The sequence below is a fragment of the Stegostoma tigrinum genome, chromosome 5, assembly GCF_030684315.1.
Source record: "Stegostoma tigrinum isolate sSteTig4 chromosome 5, sSteTig4.hap1, whole genome shotgun sequence".
Lineage (NCBI taxonomy): Eukaryota > Metazoa > Chordata > Chondrichthyes > Orectolobiformes > Stegostomatidae > Stegostoma > Stegostoma tigrinum.
In genome coordinates this window covers 56263762-56276050 of record NC_081358.1, presented here as the reverse complement: position 1 = coordinate 56276050, position 12289 = coordinate 56263762, and the positions used below count along the sequence as shown (strand labels likewise).

Sequence of the window (12289 nt, the reverse complement as noted above, 5' to 3'; positions counted from 1 at the left end):
AAAGTATGTGAGAGTGGAATCTGGAATATCAAAAAGATGTGACTCGCAAAGAGTCCAGGATTGGAGAAGGTTAGCTTAGCTTGGTATAATGATGCACTCAAAGCCAAAACAAAAGTAGCTTTGGAGATAGCTGGAACTGCAGATGCTGGAGAATCCAAGATAACAAGGTGTAGAGCTAGATGAACACAGTAGGTCAAGCGGCATTGTAGGATCAGGAAAGCTGATGTTTCGGGCCTAGACCCTTCATCAGAAATGGCAGAAGGGAAGGGGGTTTGGAAATAAGTAGGGACAGAAGGGGAGGAGGTTTGAAGGTGGATAAAGGAGAAGATAGGTGGAGAGGAGACAGACAAGTCAAAGAGGCACGGAAGGAGCCAGTAAAGGTGAGTGTAGGTGGGGAGTTAGGGAGGGGATAGGCCAGTCCTGGGAGGATGGACAGGTCAAGGAGGCGGGATGAGGTTAGTAGGTAGGCGATAGGGGTGCGGTTTAAGGTGGGATGAGGAGATAAGTGAGAGGAAGCACAGATTAGGGAGGCAGGGATGAGCTGGGCTAGTTTTGGGATGCTGTAGGGGGACGGGAGATTTTGAAGCTTGTGAAACCCACATTGATACCATTGGGCTGCAGGGTTCCCAAGCGGAATATGAGATGCTGTTCCTGCAACCTTCAGGTGGCATTGTTGTAGCATTGCAGGAAGCCCAGAATGGACATGTCATCTGCGGAATGCGGTGGGGGGGGCGGAGATGAAATGGTTCGCGACGGGAGGTGCAGTTGTTTATTGCAAACCGAGCGTATGTGTTCTACAAAGTGGTCCCCAAGTTTCTGCTTGGTTTCCCCAATGTAGAGGAGGCCACAATGGGTACAGCAGATGCAGTATACCACATTAGCAGGTCTGCAGGTTAACGTCTGTTGATGTGGAAAGTCTTTTTGGGGCCTGGGATGGCAGTGAGGGAAGATGCGTGGTGGCAGGTGTAGTGCTTCCTATGGTTGCGGGGAAAGTGCTGGGTGTGGTGGGACTGGAGGGGAGTGTGGAGCAGATAATCCATCTGGCCCTGGCAACCTAACCACTTTCATGTATCCCTTTTACTTCTTTTTAAAAGAACTTTGGTTATGTCTTACAACATTGACTTTAATTTCTCAAGAGGAGAAAACTGGCTTTGCTGAGAAAAGATAATATGTCATAAACTAAAAGGGTCTGTTGATTTCATAATGACAGAGACTGACTCCAGTTGCTGCTTAACTCAAAAAAGAGATGAAGACTTGAAAATTCTCAAAACATCCACTATATTTCCAAAGAATCCACTTTGAAAAACCCCTGGCAGCTAAATTTTGATATTTAAGTCAGGATGAAGCAGCAGCTGATATTTGATCCAACTGTACCTTAGAATAATCGGAACTAGTCTTTCATTTTCCTATCAAAAGACCTGCAGACGATGAAGATGCAAATCCTGTCAGTTCCCAGACTTTGTACAAGATAGTTGATGGATGAGCCACTCAGCTCTAGTTTGCATAATCATTTGATAGAAAATTGGGTGACCATGAAATAAATAACTTTGGTGAGAACCCATTTGAAGACTTATCTGAATACAACTCAGAACCAGATGGCTTACAGTCATACTTGCAGCACTGATACGGCTGACATGGTCGAGTCACAGATTTCCATTCCCAAGCTGTTATCACTGCATGCCAGTGAGTTTAAAAAGACAGTGAATTTACAAGGTTATAAGTATCTGTGCCTTTTTCTCCCCCAACCATCTTTGTTTTGAATAGTAACCTCACTATCCTCCAAATTATGTACATATTAAATAGAGCACGGATAGAATTCTTATTTCTTATGCATCGTTATCAAATCATTTATTTATTTTTGCTGAGCCTTCATGCTCTGTAATCTTGGGACTGCAGTCATATATTAGAGTCTCTATTTGCAACCTAAAGCTGCTGATAAATTAATTTTAATGCATCGGAAATTCTTCAAAGTGGATGATCTGCTCACCTGATTATCTGATGCATACATGTAGTATAGGAACTCATTTATTCATATTATAAAATTCATAATATCTGCTTTTATGCTTTTTCTAGGCTCTACACACTTGATACAACTGAATATTGATGAGCCATTGCTAATTGCTGGTAGATACAACTTGTAACGATTATAAGGTCTTATCAAATGAACACCTCTTTATATCAGGTGAATTTATTGCCTTTAGAAAAGTATTTCTTTTGCATTAAAAGGATGTGAAACTGAATAAGAAGCATTAATGCAGCAATATAGGCATTAGCATTGACTGTGATGCACAATTGCATAAGCAAAATGAAACTTTATCGTGGGAATTTTTAACTGCCAGTTGGGATCTAAGAAGTTTGTCATTTTGCCTTCACTATATGTTGATCCTCAAATGACCAAACAAAAACAAAATTACTACAAGCTTTCAGCATTCAAGGTCAGTATTAGTGGGCAAGGCAAATCAGTTAACATTTAAAGACAGAACCAGAAGGCATTCCAAAAGGAAAATAATTGAAGAGACCCTTCCCTCTTAAAATAACAAAGGTGCACTTTTCACCTTCTGAGTGGTGCAACGGAGTGGTTGCACTCAATCTGCACTCGTTTAGACAGGGCAGAGGGACTGGATCTAGGGCATGGGCATCCCCTAAAAGACACTGAATTTCCCTTGTTTCTGATCTTGCCACAACCGCAGCCATGACCTGCCTCATCACCACCCACATCCCAAACAATACCTAGCTGTCCCAGGAATTTGAGGATGCTGTCCTGGCAGTAACCACAGAGTTCACCATGGTGTTGCCATAGCAGCTTTAGATGGACACGAATTTCTGCTGCAGAATCATAATTCTGGCTGATAGCCTGGCAAGAACCAATCAATTACCCAATTGATGTTGGAACCAGCCATCTTTCTGAATATAAATAAAAGTTGCTGAAAAAGATCAGCAGGCCTGGAAACATTTGTGAAGAAAAATTCAGAGTTAATGTTTGGAGCCTGGTGACCGAAACAATAACTCTGATTTTTCTTCACAGATGCTACCAGACCTGCTGAGCTTTTCCAGCAACTTATATTTTTATTCCTGATTTACAGTGTCTGCAGTTCTTTCTGTTTTTACTTTTCTGAATATGATAAGCCAGGGGTTTCTCTCTGGGAAACACTCCCGCTTAGACCAGAAATGGGAAAATCCCATCCAGAATTTTGGAAGTGTGCTGTTTTTTTCAATGAATAGTTAGCACAAATGATAAACGTGATCAGAACAATGTTGATAAAATGCTTTAGCCTACTGGGCTGTGGAATGAATGTCAAAATCTTTCCAACATGTTCTTCTACAATACGCTATAAATCACATTAAACAATTTGTGGGCACAGGTCATAAATTATCACCTGTTATCAAAGTGTTTTTTTTAAACAACTAATTATATTGGTAGAAAATGTTTTGTCATTCTGGCACAATTGTGACTGCACCATGCTGTATCATGCTGGCAATACAGATCAAAGCAACATTCAGCGTGGCAATCTGTGTTTGTTCCTTATATCAAACTGGATTGTCAGCACTGCAAACTCTTACGCTAACAGCTTTCCAACTTTGTCTGGGAAATGCGACAGCCATAGAAATGGTAGCTCTTTACTGCTAAACAAAAAGCAGCTGCAACTCCACATAAAAGCACAATGACTTCTGGCATCAGAAACAGAGACTAATTATTCTCAGATAATAAAACGTGAGGCTGGATGAACACAGCAGGCCCAGCAGCATCTCAGGAGCACAAAAGCTGACATTTCGGGCCTAGACCCTTCATCAGAGAGGGGGATGGGGTGAGGGTTCTGGAATAAATAGGGAGAGAAGGGGAGGCGGAGCGAAGATGGAGAGAAAAGAAGATAGGTAGAGAGGAGAGTATAGGTGGGGAGATAGGGAGGGGATAGGTCATTCCAGGGAAGACGGACAGGTCAAGGAGGTGGGATGAGGTTAGTAGGTAGGAGATGGAGGTGCGGCTTGGGCTGGGAGCAAGGGATGGGTGAGAGGAAGAACAGGTTAGGGAGGCAGAGACAGGCTGGGCTGGTTTTGGGATGAGTGGATGGAGGGGAAGAGCTGGGCTGGCTGTGTGGTGCAGGGGAGACGGGACGAACTGGGCTGGTTTTGGGATGCGGTGGGAGAAGGGGAGATTTTGACGCTGGTGAAGGCCACATTGATGCCATTGGGCTGCAGGGTTCCCAAGCGGAATATGAGTTGATGTTCCTGCAACCTTCGGGTGGCATCATTATGGCATTGCAGGAGGCCCATGATGGACATGTCATCTAAAGAATGGGAGGGGGAGTGGAAATGGTTTGCGACTGGGAGGTGCAGTTGCTTATTGCGAACCGAGCGGAGGTGTTCTGCAAAGTGGTCCCCGAGCCTCCACTTGGTTTCCCCAAGGTAGACAAAGCCACACCGGGTACAATGGATGCAGTATACCACATTGGCAGATGCGCAGGTGAACCTCTGCTTAATATGGAAAGTCATCTTGGGGCCTGGGATAGGGGTGAGGGAGGAGGTGTGGGGGCAAGTGTAGCATTTCCTGCGGTTGCAGGGGAAGGTGCCGGGTGTGGTGGGGTTGGAGGGCAGTGTGGAGCGAACAAGGGAGACACGGAGTGAGTGGTCTCTCCGGAAAGCAGACAAGGTTGCGGATGGAAAAATGTCTTGGGTGATGAGGTCGGATTGTAGATGGCGGAAGTGTCAGAGGATGATGCGTTGTATCCGGAGGTTGGTGGGGTGGGATGTGAGAACGAGGGGGATCCTCTTTGGGCGGTTGTGGCGGGGGCGTGGTGTGAGGGATGTGTTGCGGGAAATGCGGGCGACACGGTCAAGGGCGTTCTCGACCACAGTGGGGGGAACGTTGAGGTCCTTGAAGAACTTGGACATCTGGGATGTGCGGGAGTGGAATGCCTCATCCTGGGAGCAGATGCGGCGGAGGCGGAGGAATTGGGAATAGGGGATGGAATTTTTGCAGGAGGGTGGGTGGGAGGATGTGTATTCTAGGTAGCTGTGGGAGTCGGTGGGCTTGAAATGGACATCAGTTACAAGCTGGTTGCCTGAGATGGAGACTGAGAGGTCCAGGAAGGTGAGGGATGTGCTGGAGATGGCCCAGGTGAACTGAAATTTGGGGTGGAAGGTGTTGGTGAAGTGGATGAACTGCTCGAGCTCCTCTGGGGAGCGAGAGGCAGCACCAATACAGTCATCAATGTACCGGAGGAAGAGGTGAGGTTTGGGGCCTGTGTAGGTGCGGAAGAGGGACTGTTCCACGTAACCTACAAAGATGCAGGCATAGCTGGGGCCCATGCGGGTGCCCATGGCCACCCCCTTTGTCTGTAGGAAGTGGGAGGAATCGAAAGAGAAGTTGTTGAGGGTGAGGACGAGTTCGGCTAGGCTGATGAGGGTGTCGGTGGAGGGGGACTGGTAGGGCCTGCGGGACAGGAAGAAGCGGAGGGCCTTGGGGCCATCTGCATGCGGAATACAGGTGTATAGGGACTGGACGTCCATGGTGAAAATGAGGTGTTGGGGGCCAGGGAATCAGAAGTCTTGGAGGAGGTGGAGGGCGTGGGTGGTGTCATGGACGTAGGTAGGGAGTTCCTGGACCAAAGGGGAGAAAATGGAGTCCAGATAGGTGGAGATGAGTTCGGTGGGGCAGGAACAGGCTGAGACAATGGGTCGACCTGAGCAGACAGGTTTGTGGATTTTAGGAAAGAGATAGAAACGGGCCGTGCGGGGTTGGGGAACAATGAGGTTGGAGGCTGTGGGTGGGAGGTCACCTGAGGTGATGAGGTCATGAATGGTGTTGGAGATGATGGTTTGGTGCTCGGGTCAGTTGTAGGCTAGAGAGATGTGAGCTTCATTGCTCCGTTTGATGCTGAATGTTTGGAAGTTCTGTTCTTGGATAACTACCACAGAACCGAGACTTGATTCAGACCTCCTGAAAAAAAAAACATAGACAGCAGTTATACGGAAAATAAATGAATTAAGGAATAAAAGGAACTGCAGATGCTGGAGAATCTGAGACAACAAGGTGTAGAGCTGGATGAACATAGCAGACCAAGCAGCATCTTAGGAGCAGGAAAGCTGATGCTTCGGTTTCTGATGAAGGGTCTAGGCCCAAAATGTCAGGTTTCCTGCTCCTAAGATGCTGCATGACCTGCTGTGTTCATCTAGCTGTATACCTTGTTGTCTCAGACTCTCCAGCATCTGCAGTTCCTATTGTGTCCTAATTAGAATCTGACTCCCCTGAACTAGGCTGCAAATAAGGAATGAACAAAAGGAAGAATAAACAAAAGGAAGAAAAGAAAATTTTGAGAATTGCCTACTCCCGTTTTACTACTATTCCAGGGTTACAGCTTTGAGAACCCAACCCAAGTTCATTACACTCAATATTACACAATGCATAGCATATTCACATTTTCAGAACGCATTATTCAGACCGTCAGTCAGGCCAAAGTGCTTGTCCTTTCTAAACTGTCTTTTATTGTTCTGTCCTCTTCAAATATGATTGTTTCTCATTTGTTTTCAAAATCTCCTTAAAGCAATAACAGCAACACAAAACAATAAATTCAAATTCGGGTGCAATTTACAAGTCAGATAGTGAATTGTGATTCATACAAAGTCATCGGTGCTTCAATATTTAATGAAGAGCTAGCTTATCAATCAAGCGACTCTCGTCAACACTTACAAATCCCTAGTCCACAAGCAATTAGTGAATCATGAGAATTTAGTACTCGATTTGCAACTTCTCAGAAGACAATTACATCTTGAATGGCACATCTGGTTTAAATTGTGTAATGCAACATAAACCCATATAACCTGTCTTTTTGTAACTCACTCCATGGTTTTATCTCTTACTATGTCTGTAACCAACTGCAGCCTGACAAATTTTCAGCAGCTTTGCAACTCCTCCATTTCTGGCCTCCTACATAACCTCAAATTTGATGCTTAACTGTGGTGAGTATATGTTCAGATGCCTGGTCCTGGTATTCTGTCCCTATACCTTGCAATTTCTCTTTCAACCTTTAATGAAGCTTTTTAAAACCTTTTATGTCTAAGTTTTTGGCCCCTGTTTCCCTTAAAAAATGACTTGAAAGGCTCAATGTAATATTTTGATTAGGGGTCCCAAAAGTGCCTTAAGATATTTGACTGATAAAGTTGTTACAGAAATGTAAAATGTTGATATTTTTCATTAATTGATATTTTAAGTTAGTCACCTTTCATATATATTTACAAAATGTCAAACAATAGCATTAAGGATGCTAATAATTTGATTAGATAAAAGAAAGTATCATATTACATGCATGTCAAAGTACATAAGTATGGTGTCAACCTTTATAATTTGGCTTTGTAAATTAAAAGCACAGCCATTACTCGTGGCCTTTCTAAACAAAAGCCCCATTATTCGCTGACTATGACAGTGTGCCGGTGTGACTGAATTTCATAAGCTGCCCTACTTCAGTTTCACAGCATAATAAATCACAGCTATACTTTTTAAAAAAATCTATTCTTATTAGCTACACATTAAGGGCTTTAAAAATAATAAGCGTATAAAGCATTGCTGAAATCCAAATATGTGATCAAGAGGAATGCTTTAGACTCAACTGTCTTAACGGCAGGAGTTAGTCACAATGCCATCACTGTGGTTGCATTGACTGACAGTCCCTTGTGTTTGTGTGAGATAATTTTATGAATGATTTTGAGAAAGCACAGGACATTTTCACTTTGTAACAAAAACAGGATCAATATTGGTTACTGAACTGTAAGTGCATTTCAACCTAACATGCATTTTGCACAGTGAAAGGAAATCAATGCCGCACTTAGAAAATGTGGAATGATTCATTTTTCTGAGTGTCTTTTTTTATTGTGTAATGTATGTTGTTCTGAATTCAAATGTCAGGATCAATTTAAAACTGCAAAGTAATTCAGTGTGAATGGCTGTCAATACTGACTATGATTAGAAGGGTCATATTTTTATACAGGACAATATAATGCAGTTTTCATATCAAGACATTTCAGAGAAGTGTTCTTCATCTGTTGCAGATACTGCTCTCTGAGGGGGATGCATTAAGAGTACTTTTCCACTCTGCTAGAGCCCAGGCTGTAATAAACGGTATCACCTGGTCTTTCAAGTTCTCATGTCAGAGACTAAATAAGGTGTCAGTATTCAAGAAGAATAAAATTGTCAATGCCTTAAGCTTCCTTGCTCATGGAGTTCAATGTGATCTCTCTCAAGCATAACAAGTTTTAGGTTATCAGTGTTATGATCAAATCCACTTTCAATAACAATGAATGTTACTAAGTGGGATTTAAATGCTTTTTCCATACTCTCTCCGTTGGCCGTTTGATTTCATCCAAGCAGGTTCAAATTTTATTGAATGTGAATTAACCTTCAGAGACAATCTCACAGAGTCAATATTACTCATAAGTCTCACTCTAATGCAATTTTGCTAGTCTAAAACAATGAGCTATTAATTATCCAAGAAAAACATACCAATTTAGTTCAAACTAAAGAGAGGTCATTTGTTCAGTTCAACCTGATTATCCATCTATTCTCGACGCAAAATGGACTTCAGTTTTTAATCTTGATTTTCCATGTACTGTAAACATGCTGAATTTCTTTATATTTGCCTTTCAATGGCACAGGACATAAGGTAAGGCAGATTAGACTATCAGCCATTCTAACTTGTACAGCCACCAACTCATACACTGGCATGAACCAAATTTTAGAGGGCAATGAGACAGACTAGCTTAAGGTGAAGGAATGCCTAAGAGGCAGTAACCATAATGTCATAGAATTCATCCTGCCTTTGAGCGAGAGAAGCTGGAATCAGATATCACAATATTACAGTTGAGTAAAGGAAGCTGCAAAGATATAAGGGAGGTGCTGGCCAAATTTGAATGAAAAATGAGCCTAGCAAGGAAGACAATGGAACAACAATGGCAGGAGTTTCTGGGGTAATTCAGGAAGCACAGTAGAAATGCATCCGAAGGACGAAAAAACATACTGAAGGGATGAAATTGTTGGCTTGCTCACCAAGCTGGCTGGTTATCGTACAGACATTTCATTACCATGCTCAATAACATCATCAGCGCAGCCTCCAATGAAGTGATGTTGTTCTACTGTTTGGTATTTATATGATCCGGTCTGTGAAGTTAGGTGGTGTTATTTCTAGTTCTGTTCTGCTTGGGTTGCCTTCATTGTCCGAGTTGCATTGAGATGAGTGCACAGAACTGACAACGAGACTTGTGAGCACTAGAAATCATGGTAGCATACAAACCCACAGCCACACTTTAGCAAACACTCAAGGAACAAAGATCCCATACATACGACATGCAGGTCCAGTACAGATTACAAAATACCTTGTGATAACTGCAACAAACATTACATTGGCCATACTGGAAGGAAACTAGCCATCAGGATCCATGAACACCTGCTAGCGGCAAAATGACACATCTTTAACTTTCCCACATCTCAGAGCTCTCGGGCAATGAAGACCATCAAATTAACTAGGACAATATGGCCATCTTATCTCAAGCCAACCATATACATGCACGGGAATTCCTAGAGGCCTGTTTTCAGCTGTAATGCAATCAACAAACATTTGGAATTAGACCCAATATACAAATCAACGCAGAACAAAACTGGAAATGACACAACACAACAGACTGGATCGTATAACTTCCAAGCGGGGTAGAACATCACTCCATTGGAGGCTGCACTGATGACGTTACCTAGCATGGTGATGAAATTTCTGTACAGTAGCCACCCAGCTCAGTGGGCAAGCCAATAACCTCTTCCAAAACCCAAGCTAGAAATCTTCGCAAGAACCTTTAAATGCTAAAGGGAGGATGAAGCAATCATGGCTGACAGGGGAAATCAGTACAGCCTGAGAGCAAAAGAGAAAGCATACAATGTGGCGAAAATCATTGGAAAGCTAAAAGACTGGGAAGGCCTTAAAAAACCAACAGAAGATAACTTAAAGGCAATGGGAATAGGGAGAAGATGAAATATGAGGGTAAGTTAGCTAGCAATATAAAAGAAAACAGCTAGATTTTTAGATATAAAAATGGTAAGAGAGAGGTGAGAATGGACATTGTACTGAAGAAAATGAGGCTGGAGAAGTAAATGGGGAACAACAAAATAGCAGAGGAACTAAATAGGCACTTTGCATCAGTTTTCACAGTGGAATAAATCATACCAGAACTTCAAGAGAGTCAGGGAGCAGAGATGCGTGCAGGGGCTATCACCAAGGGGTTATCAGCTAGGGAAGCTGAGGGATGTGAAGTTAGATAAATCATTTGGACTGAATGGACTACACCCCAAAATTCTTAAGGTGATGGTTGAGGAGATTGTAAAGGCATCGGTGGTTATTTTTCAGCGATCACTTGAATCAGGGAGGTTTCTAATGAAAATCACTAATCTAAAGACCCCTGCTAAAGAAGTGAAGCAGGTTCCAGATAGAATATTATAGGCCAGAGATAATGGGAACTGCAGATGCTGGAGAATCCAAGATAACAAAGTGTGAAGCTGGATGAACACAGCAAGCCAAGCAGCACCTCAGGAGCACAAAAGCTGACATTTCAGGCCTAGACCCTTCATCAGAGAGGGGGATGGGGTGAGTGTTCTGGAATAAATAGGGAGTGAGGGGGAGGCGGACCGAAGATGGAGAGAAAAGAAGATAGGTGGAGAGGAGAGTATGGGTGGGGAGATAGGGAGGGGATAGGTCAGTCCACATAGGTCAGGCCAGGAGCTGCAGCCCAATGCTATCAATGTGGACTTCACCAGCTTCAAAATCTCCCCTTCCCCCACCGCATCCCAAAACCAGCCCAGTTCGTTCCCTCCCAACACTGCATCCCAAAACCAGCCCAGCCTGTCTCTGCCTCCCTGACCTGTTCTTCCTCCCACCCATCCCTTCCTCCCACCCCAAGCCGCACCTCCATTTCCTACCTACTAACCGCATCCCACCTCCTTGACCTGTTCGTCTTCCCTGGACTGACCTATCCCCTCCCTACCTCCCCACCCATACTCTCCTCTCCACCTATCTTCTTTTCTCTCCATCTTCGGTCCGCCTCCCCCTCTCTCCCTATTTATTCCAGAACCCTCACCCCATCCCCCTCTCTGATGAAGGGTCTAGGCCCGAAACGTCAGCTTTTGTGCTCCTGAGATGCTGCTTGGCCTGCTGTGTTCATCCAGCCTCACACTTTAGAATATTATAGGCCAGTTAGTTTGATCTTGGTCATTGGTAAGACTTTAGAGGCCATTACTTTGGATTAAATTATGGAGTACTTGGAAGTGCAAAGCAAAATAGGGTTTGGTCAGCACGGCTTCATCAAGGACAGTTATGCTTGACAAATATATTAGAATTCTTTGGGGAGGTATTAAGCAATTTAGACAAAGGAGAGCCAGTGGATATGATCTATTTGGATTTACAGAAGGACCTAGAAAATCTGCCTCACAGGAGCCTGCCTAATAATTTCAGAGACCGTGGTATTAGGGCAAGGTATTGGGATGGATAGATTGGCTGACTGGATAAAGTGGTCTTTTTTCTGGATAGCTGCTGGTGACTAGTACAGTTCCGCAGGGGTCAGTGTTGGAACTACAACTATTCACATTATACATTAACTATCTGGGTGAAGGAACTGTGATCCTTATTGCTAAGTTTCAGATGACACAAAATGTTAAGAAGTCAAGAGGGTGCAGAAATGTTTGGACAGGTTAGGAGAGACAGCAAAGAAGTGACAAGTGGAAAACAGTGGGAGAGTATGAGTTTATGCACATTGGTAGGAAGGATGGAGACATAGATTATTTTCTACACAGGGAAAGGCTTTGGAAATCTGAAACAGAAAGGGACTTAAGAAGCTTTGTTCAGGATTCTCTGAAGGTTAACATGCAGCTTCAGATGGCAGCTAGGAAGACAAATGCAATATTAGCATTCATTTCAAGAGGGCTAGAATACAAGAACAAAGATGTACTGCTGAGGCTGTATCAGGATCTGGTCAGATTGCATTTGAAATATTGTGAGCAGTTTGGGGCCCTATAATCTAAAGAGAGATGTGCTGGCTTTGGAGAAATCCAGAGAAGGTTTATAAGATTCATATCTAGAATTAAGAGCTTGTCACAGACATGCACAGTAGACATAGAGTAGATGTTTCCACTAGTAGGAGAGACTATGGCCCAAGGGCACATTCTCAGAGTGAGATGATGAGCCTTTCGAACTGAGATGAGGAGAAATTTCTTCAGCCAGAGGCTGGTGAATCCATGGCACTTATTGCCACAAAAGGCAAT

The 12289-nt window shown here is 43.5% G+C and overlaps 1 long non-coding RNA gene across 3 annotated transcripts in view; it reads right to left on the bottom strand.

Annotated features, from left to right (window-relative positions):
* The window catches only part of LOC125452125 (uncharacterized), a 42716-nt gene that overhangs the window by 25662 nt on the left and 4765 nt on the right, over nucleotides 1-12289 (bottom strand). The window contains exon 2 of one of the 3 annotated variants that reach the window (XR_007247465.2): nucleotides 5778-5938. The exons of the other annotated variants lie outside the window; for them this stretch is intronic. This is a non-coding gene — a long non-coding RNA (uncharacterized LOC125452125). The remainder of the gene's footprint in view (nucleotides 1-5777; nucleotides 5939-12289) is intronic. 3 annotated transcript variants of the gene reach the window in all.